The 8,726-nt window shown below is 48.3% G+C and overlaps 1 pseudogene; it reads left to right on the top strand.

The window, feature by feature from the left end:
* The first annotated feature begins 1,871 nt into the window (after positions 1-1,871).
* LOC101788538 (large ribosomal subunit protein eL29-like) lies at positions 1,872-8,431 on the top strand (annotated as a pseudogene).
* Positions 8,432-8,726: the final 295 nt, after the last annotated feature.

The raw sequence follows: 8,726 nt of genomic DNA, 5'->3' as shown, positions 1-8,726 counted from the left end.
TCCAAAACCTTCCAAGTCTCTGCCTTTTTCTTCGTACTTCTTTCATCTCAGCAGACGTCTGCTAGCACCGCCTGTGTATGTGGTATTATATTAAGGATAGAGACACAAAGAGGTTTAAGTTCCATTTAAGTTCTAACTGGTATTTTATTTCAAGGAAATAAAATCTAGTTGAGACATAAGCAAATGAAAACTGAGGGAAATCTTACAGAGCATATATTTATCAGACTAAGAATTAGTTTCCTTTGTCCACAAAATAAATCAAAAAAAAAATTAGTAAGGCAAACAATGCAATTTTTTCAGTGCTGGCAATGGAACTCAGGGTCTCGAGAATCCTGGGCAAGTGCTTTACCCTCAGCCCGCAGTGTAGTTTTTTAAATGGGCAAAAGGTCCAGACAGCTCATAGAAAAGGAAATACTGACTCAGAAACACATGTAAATATGTTCAGTCTCACCCACATCGAGACATGTAAACAAAAGCTGCAGAAAAACATTTTCAATTAGTGAGTGATTGATAAGGATCAAAAAGTTTTATTACTATTATTATTATTTGATCTTTTGAGACAGGGTTTCACCATGCAGTTCAGGTTGGCCTTGAACTCACTTGATAGCCTAGGCTGGAACTCACAGCAATTTTCCTGCCTCAGCCTCCCACACTGGAATCACATCGTGGACCGCCGTGCTTGACACTGGATCAGAAGGTTTGATACATCATCAGGGCAAGGCTGTAGGCCCATGTTCTCATACATTAGTAGTGGCAGGGGCAGCTAATTTGGTATTATTTCTAAAGAGAGAAATATGCAATGCAACAGAATGTACACAGCCTTTGACCCAGCAATTCTAGTTCTAAAAATTTGTGATTGTATATTTATATATAGGCAGAGAAGTATGTGTGGAGTTGCAAAAGCATTCATCTTCTCCACCCCTACACTGGAGACAGAATCTCAGCCTCTGCCACTGAGCTATAACCTCAATCACAGCGTCCTTTTAAAAAGCATACATGACTGTAATGCCAGCACTCTGGGCGGCTGAGGCAAGAGGGCTGCAAGTTTCAGTCACCTAAGTAGTTTAGTAACTTAGTGAGACCTGGCCTCAAAATAAAAAATAAAAATACAAAGGGCTGGATGTAGCGCAGTGCAAAGGCGTTGCGTTCAATCCACAATGCCACATGAAGGAGAAAGAAAAGGAGAAGAAAAAGACTGATAGAGGGGGGAGAAGAGGGGAGGGGGAAGAAAAGGGAGAAGAGGGAAGGGAAGGAAAGGGGAAGGGAAGGGAAGGGAAGGGAAAGAAAAGAAAAGAAAAGAGCCCAAACACCAATTAATAGCCGACTGGTTAAATAAGCCATGGTACACTATACGTGATGGGATATTGTCATCAAAGAGAATGTGCTGATGAGGACCATTTTTAGATTGAAAGTTAAATTTAAAAGTGAAATTCAAATGGGAAAGGAAGAAAGGGGGAAAAAACAAGATAAGATAGTTATACAGCTAGTTTCTCTTAGTTCATTGGAAAGAAAGATTTGTGCTAATATTGTTTGGATGCAATATCATGGCTGTATCTTTTTTTTTTTTTTTATCGGTACCAGGGATCTAATTCATGACCGCACACTGGCAAGGCAGGCGCTTATGCTGCTGAGCTAAATCCGTAGCCCCTCATGCCTGTATCTTGTACTCTGAATAACTACTATAAAAACAATCTGCAATGTATTAATTAATGTAACTCCAAATAACTTGTTTTGAAACTGTTTTTTTGTTATTTTTATTTTTCTCTCTTTTAAAAAAATGAGGTGCAAAACAGGGTGTATATTAAAAATATATGGGCACACATTAACATCTAAGATGTCTCTAAAAGAAAACACTGACAAAGAGACTTAACAGCGGTACCTGTTGAGCGGAGAGCACGATGATGAAGATTTATCTCTGCTGTTCGCACGTTATTGAGTACATTTAGGACCCTGAAGCGTGTGCCGGTAACAGCTGTGCAAATACACGTTAAAAAGTGCTGAGGCCTAGTTGGGCCCTAGGACATTTCCCAGAAGCCATGTGCTACTGTACAAGGCAGCCCCTGCCAAGTGCCAGATGAGTGACAGAGGTGGATGGGAATCCAGAGGAGGGAGCCCTGCCACACGGCAGCGGGTGGCTTCAGGAAGGCTGTGACCTCAGCAGGAAGGAATGGCAACTTTGGGACAGCAGAGCCATGGCTTGCAGAGAGAGAAAATGCTGAGAGCACGGCTTCGGGGGCGGGCACACTCCTGACACAGCAGAGGTGAGGGAATGAGCTTGTTACGTGGCACTCAAGGCTGGGAAGCTGTCTCCCTGCCCGCAGGAGGTAATTGTGCCCTGGCTGTAGAAGCATCAGAGATGAAAGGATTGTCCTGCGCAGAGGAGGAAGCCCCCAGGAGCTGGACTAGGTGCCACACCCAGCCGCCCCCAGAAATCTGGGTTTCCACCTCCCCTACCTGTACCCAGTCCAACCTACAGGTGTCTACCAGCAGGGCAGACCCCGTGGGGCCTGGGTGGAGATGAAGATACAGCACCCAGGGAGGGCTGGCTGGAGTAGCATGGGAGAGGGACTGGCCACCTCTCGGGATGCCTAGCCGTCCTGGCAGGTGACATTCCCACCCCTTTCTCTCATAGAACATGTCAGGAGAACCTTTCAAAGGGCAGCGATGCCAAACAGGGATGTGTCAAGCGTCAAGCCCTGGGGGCACCTGAGTCACTGTCTGGGCTTTGCTTACCTGTTCTGCTGAAAGAGATGGTGTCTGGAGGAGTGCCTAGAACATCGTGGGCAGGAGGGTGGGGCCAGTTTCAGCTCAGGGGCCCCCCACCCTGGCTTGGAGCCCGGCTCCCCCATTCCCTGTGCAAGTCACATGGCTTCTTCACACTGGACTCCACATCTATGAAATAGGCAATAATGGAATGAGTTCCCTCAATAAACGCTGGGTGTTTAATGTACCAGGTAACATGCAAAGTGCTGAGGGGAGGACCGTGAGGAACGAGGCCTTGTTCCCAAGGAGCTCCTGTTCCAATGGGTACCATAGCTATATAAAGCTCAGATATGCACAGGTGGGCACCACTAGGGTTGGTGGTGCCCACCTGTAAACCAAGCAAGAAGATTGTGGGATTGACCCCAGCCTGGGCAATTTAGCAACAGCAAGACCTTGTTTAAAAAAAATTAAAAAAGGAGTTAGGGAGTTCAGGGCTAGAGGAAGAGAGGGGCCCAGGGGCTCTCTCTCTGTGTCTCTCCCGCCCTCCATCCCTTCATCCCTCTCATCACACAGTACTTGAGTCTTCTCTCTGTCTCTAATTCCTGCTTAATGTCCCTCCCTCCTTGGTCCCACCTGCTGTGGTCCTGGGTCCAAGTCTTAGTTCAGTGCAAGGGCCCTGGGTTCAATCCCTAGCATTCAAAACAAAACACAGTGAAACCAAAAAAAAGAAGAAGAAAAATAAACAAACCCAGGTACTTGGGAGTGGGAGGCAGGAGCATCGAAAGTTCAGGGCCAGCCTGAACAATTTAGCGAGATCAGATACAAAAATCAAGAAAAAGAGGCTGGAGATAGAGCTCAGCAGTAGTGTGCTTGCCTAGCAGGTGTAAGACTATGGGCTCAATCCTTAGAAATAAAAAAAAAAAATTTAAAGAAAAGGGAAAGGTGGAGGGAAAAATAGATAACAATATGCACACATAAACTCACACACAGTAGATTCTTGTTACATTACAACAATTTCTTGGGGTTTTAAGTGGTCCCAAAGTAACCCCTCTCCCCTTCCCCTGGTTTCTCACCAAATGAAGGAGAGAAAGATGCAGAAATCAGACAAGTGGAGATTTAAAACTCAGCCCATTTAGTGCATTTATTGGGGAAAGACAGTGGATTGAGGAAATCGCTGAGCTAATCAGCAAAAATGAGCTTCTGAAATACTCTCCAAATTAAGTTGCTTATGCTCTACGAAACACACATGTACACATGTGCTCACATACATGCACACCTGGGACAGAGCTCATGAAGCATAAATCCTCAAAGAAGAGGAGAATACTTTCTGTCTAAATAAATAATTCCCAGAGGAAGAAGCTGCTGGGTGCGCATGCCCAGCATCTCCTCCATCCTGTTGCTTTCACTCCATCTTCTATTTTCTACAAAGTTCTTGGGACAAGTGTGACAGGGACAGGTGTGGTGGGGACCAGATGAGGGGCCCTCTGTGAATGGCATCCTAGCACTGGACTAGTGGGGTGGATAGTGGTGCTTTGCTGGCCTTCTCTAAGGCCCACTCCCCTCCTGCTCTGCCCTCTTCTGTCTCACAGAGCTACAGGCCCTCTGTCCTGGACTCCTTTGCCAGCTGTCTTGTGCCAAGGCTCAGCTGATGAGAGCCACCACCGGAGACTGAGGGTAAGAGCAAGAAGCCAGGGAATTTCTCCCTCTCTCAATCAGGTGGTTTCCCAGACTGCAGCTGTGTCTCCTCCCTGGCTCTGATATCTGCCAAATGTTCCTCCTAGGTTCCACCTGCCCACCCTGGGTAGCTCTGCTGTGGGTCCAGCTCCACGGCACTGTATCACATCTCAGCTCCAGGGCTGACAGCAGCTTCCTGGTGTTGCTAACTCTGGGGTTGTCATTTCAGTCCCCCATCTTGGGAAAGCACAGGGAAAAGGGGACTGAGGGGAGCTGTGAGAATTCAGCCTCTGCTGGGTTGCGGTGGGGTTGGCCCTAGTTCTGGCACTTGTAATGGTTAAAGCATTCCTCAGTCCAGCAGGGGCTCCAGGAAGTTCCTGTGAAAGGACTTTAGGGCCACCATTGGGCTGACAGTGGAGCTTGAAGCTGTGCTGGCTTCACACATGACATCGAATTGAGAAAGGGTCACTGCCTTCATGAGCAGTGGTGAGTGCTGAAGAGGCCACTGAGAGGCAAGCGCCCCTCTGCTTTTCCCTCTTTGTTGCTGCCCCTGCCATGTTATCATCTTACTGGAGCTTCTAGAGTCTCTGTACCCTAACTCCTGCCTGAAGAAGACAAGTTCTCAGACTGGGGCGGGGAGTCTGGGGAGCACCAACCACTGCAATGCATCACTTTGGTTCTCTAGCTGCCCAGTCTCCTCTGATCAACTTCACAGTGGACACCTTCACGGCCCCATCCCACAGCTTCCTACTGACTCTGCAGTGCAAGTGTGAATGACCCAGAAGACAAAAGGACTTGGTGCTTGATCAGGCAAGAATAGAGCCAGTGTGTGAGCTACCACACCTGTCCACTCACCCAGGGATTGCCCTGAGATGCCCTGTGTTATAGCTTGTATCTAGAGGTCCCCTCAAGCTTCATGCTGTCATTACTGGGGCTTTTTGGAGGTGGATGGATCTAAGATTGTGATGGTGGGACTAATGGTTCCCTGCGCTGGGTGTGAATGTTACCCAGTCTAAGGCCAGGGAGCCTGCACAGAATATAGTAAATCTCCAAAACTATCCACACCACCTCATAATCCTTCTCCAAGGCAGCCATATCTTCCCAGGCCTCTGAGAACTCACCCTCCTCCATGCCCTCTCCCACATACCAGTGCACTAAAGCCCTCTTGGCATACATCAGGTCGAACTTGTGGTCCAGGCGAGCCCAGGCCTCTGCGATGATGGTCGTGTTGCTCAGCACGCACATGGCTTGCTGCACCATGCCCCATGCATTGGTCCAGCTATTTGGGAAGAGGAAGTGAAGTGAATGGTGTGAAGCACAGCTGATAAACAGGAAAGATGCAAAAGCAGAAAAGATGTAAGGCTTTTTCAAGAGAAGGGCATAGGGAGGGCCCCTCTTTCTCCAGCCTGTCCTTCCTCTCTACAGTCTCCTGAGGCCTTTCACACCTAGCTCTCTTGAATCTAGTAACAATCATCTTTGTTATCACAACTTGCCAACTCCCTCCCCACCTTCACACCCATGTGCCCTGATTTAACTTCAGATGTTCTGCAGGGCTCCTGTACTGTGATCAGCAACCCAGGAACATCTTTAGTGGAAACCAAAGTCTGTCACAGAGCCTTGGCCTAGCACTCTCGAGACACCTGATTTTTGTGGAGACTTCTGGTCATGTCCCCGCAACATAAGGCATATTCTGGTAATGCTTATGGACCTCCATCCCTTAGCCAGGCAAGCCATCAATCTGTTTATACCTGGGGTTATTCTCCTAACAGTGATGTGGAAGATAAGATGATACTGGCTTAGGATGGACCTACAATAGGCTTCTTGGACAGAATTCAAGGCCCTTCCTCGATGGGCCTAATCTGCATCCTCACTTCAGAGCTTCTCCTGGGGGCTGATGCTGCCATACCTCTCTGTTCCCTAGAAATAGAGACCCAGATTCCCTTGCCTGGGATTCAGTCTTCCCTCACCAGCTTCCAAATCCAGTCCAGCACCAGGTCGATGAGCTTTCCAGTGGCAGAGGGGCCCCAGGCACAGTTATTGACAGCATCTTCTTTGCCTTTGATGAGCTGCTCTGGGTGGATGAACAGGGTGAAAATGCCTGTCTGAACTTCATCTGCCATGGGCAGAGTTTTGGGTCCCACCTCCCTTACAGTCCAGTTCCCAACCCCCCAGGGCACCCGAGGACATGGGGTCACCAGGCCCCAGATTTTACCCTAGGGGAACTGCATCCAGTGACATGGAAAGGAATGCAAAAGAGCTTTGGAGCGAGTGACAGTGATTCCACTCACTGCCTTAGATTCCAGCTGCAGCACAAACTCCAGTGCTTTCCAGTTCTGAAGTAAGATCTTTCTGTACACAGGAACAAGGCTATGACAGAGATGAACTGATCACAGAGGGCTCCAGACACTGCCCGGGGCACATGTTTCCCAGTTCCAGTTTCACTGAAGAAAGTGTTGAGGGAGTCATGTGCCACCCAAAGGTCTTGCCACTGGCCATCTACCCATATGGCTGGATCCCAGTTCTAAGCAGCACAGCTCCAGCAAGCACTGCCATCTGTGTACCAGCCAGCCTCACGTGGGCTGAGATGCATTCGTGCTGAGGGGGCAAGACAGAGAACAGCCTTGGAAGGAAGGTCGCTATCAGACCCTGACACGGTTCCTGCCCCCTTTCCTCCAGTGGTTCTCTGGCCGAGCATCAAGTTTCCTGGACTCTGCTCCTTGCCCAGCCTCCTGTGTCTAAGCACGTACTGCTGTCACTGAGGAGCCACAGGCGTTGACCGTAGGAGCAGGGACAAAACTCTTGGGGGAAGCAGATGTGGGCAGATCAAAGGTTACAGAGCTTTGTTTAATGACTAAGCATCTTAATTAAGGAACATGTAGTGTGGGAAAGTGTGATAGTCAACCTTGCCATGCAAAGAAAGAATGGATGTCATTGGTGAAGGAAACAGGATGACAGTACAGAGATACAGGAAGCAAGGGGTGCTGGAGCATGGTCTTCCATGCCTGTAAGCCAGTGCTCTAAGGCAGAGAACAATCACCTGGGCTACATAATGATTTCCAGGCTGGCCTGAGCTATAGAGCTGAGACTTTGGCCCATAAAACTAAAAAGAAAAAAAGCAGCAAGGGAAAAACATTCACACACACACACACACACACACACACACACACACACACACACCAAATTTGGAATAATGGTTCTCTCTGACAGTGGATGCAGTCAGAAGGATTCTATTCATCAAAATTGTTAACAGATGTTCACTCTATTATTGTTATACCTTTCTGGATCTCTGCAGTTCAATAAGGATGGTTTCTCCATAAATTTAACACATCGCTGACTTTTTAAAAATACATGAAATGCTTTTTTCTTTTCTTCTGGTTCCAGGCACTTGACAGCCGTGCTTTACAGTGCAGACATGGCCAAGTCCAAGAACCACACCACGCACAGCCAGTGCTGAAAATGGCACAGAAATAGCATCAAGAAACCCTGATTGCAAAGATATGACTCTCTGAAGAGTCATATCTCGTAAATCCCAAGTTCCTGAGGAATATGCATTTTTCCAAGAAGCACAACAAGAAGGGCTTCAAGAAAATGCAGGCCCCCAATGCCAAGGCCATGGATGCACGTGCGGAGCCTATTGAGACCCTCCTGGAGCCCAGGGAGGTCAAGCCCAAGATCCCAATGGGTGTGAACCACAAGCTCATTCAATTTGCCTATATCACGCACCCCAAGCTTGGGAAATGTATCCATGTCTTCATCTGCATTGCCAAGGGTCGCAGATTTTGCCAGCCAAATGCCTGGGATTTAGTTAAAGGCCAGACTCCAACCAAGGCCCAGGCTCAGGTTGCTGCTCCAACTTCTGTTCCAGCTCAGGCTCCAAAAAGTTGCCCAGGCCCCTGTGAAGGCTCCCCAGTAAATCCTGTAACTGCCAATGTGAGGACAGAAGGACTGGCGTGACCCCTAGGCTGCCATGCAGGGGGAGAGGGCTGGCGTCCTTCTGTGTTCATCGTACAAATAAACCCAAGGCAGGAAAAAAAATAAAAAATACATAAAACAGGCTAGGCGTGGTGATGTACCCTATAATCCCAGCACTCAAGAGACTGAGGCAGGAGGATTGCTGAAGTTCAAGGCCAGCCTGGGCTACATAGTGAGTTCAGGACCAGCCTGAACTACTTAGAGAGACCCAGCTTAGGGTTATGAGCAAAAGCAGGCATTTTCAGGGTGGGGATAGCCTGGTTCCAACCATGTGCTGAACTGGTTCTTCTGTCCTACATGACCGGGGACTGCAGCACAGCGCAGCAGCTCCAGACAGAAGAAATCCCCCGCTTCCTTCCTCTGCCCCCATGTCCCTC

This window comes from Cavia porcellus, unplaced genomic scaffold (genome assembly GCF_034190915.1).
Source record: "Cavia porcellus strain 051 isolate PalLab524CR breed Dunkin Hartley unplaced genomic scaffold, mCavPor4.1 scaffold_1, whole genome shotgun sequence".
Lineage (NCBI taxonomy): Eukaryota > Metazoa > Chordata > Mammalia > Rodentia > Caviidae > Cavia > Cavia porcellus.
This window is presented reverse-complemented; position numbering and strand designations above follow the sequence as displayed.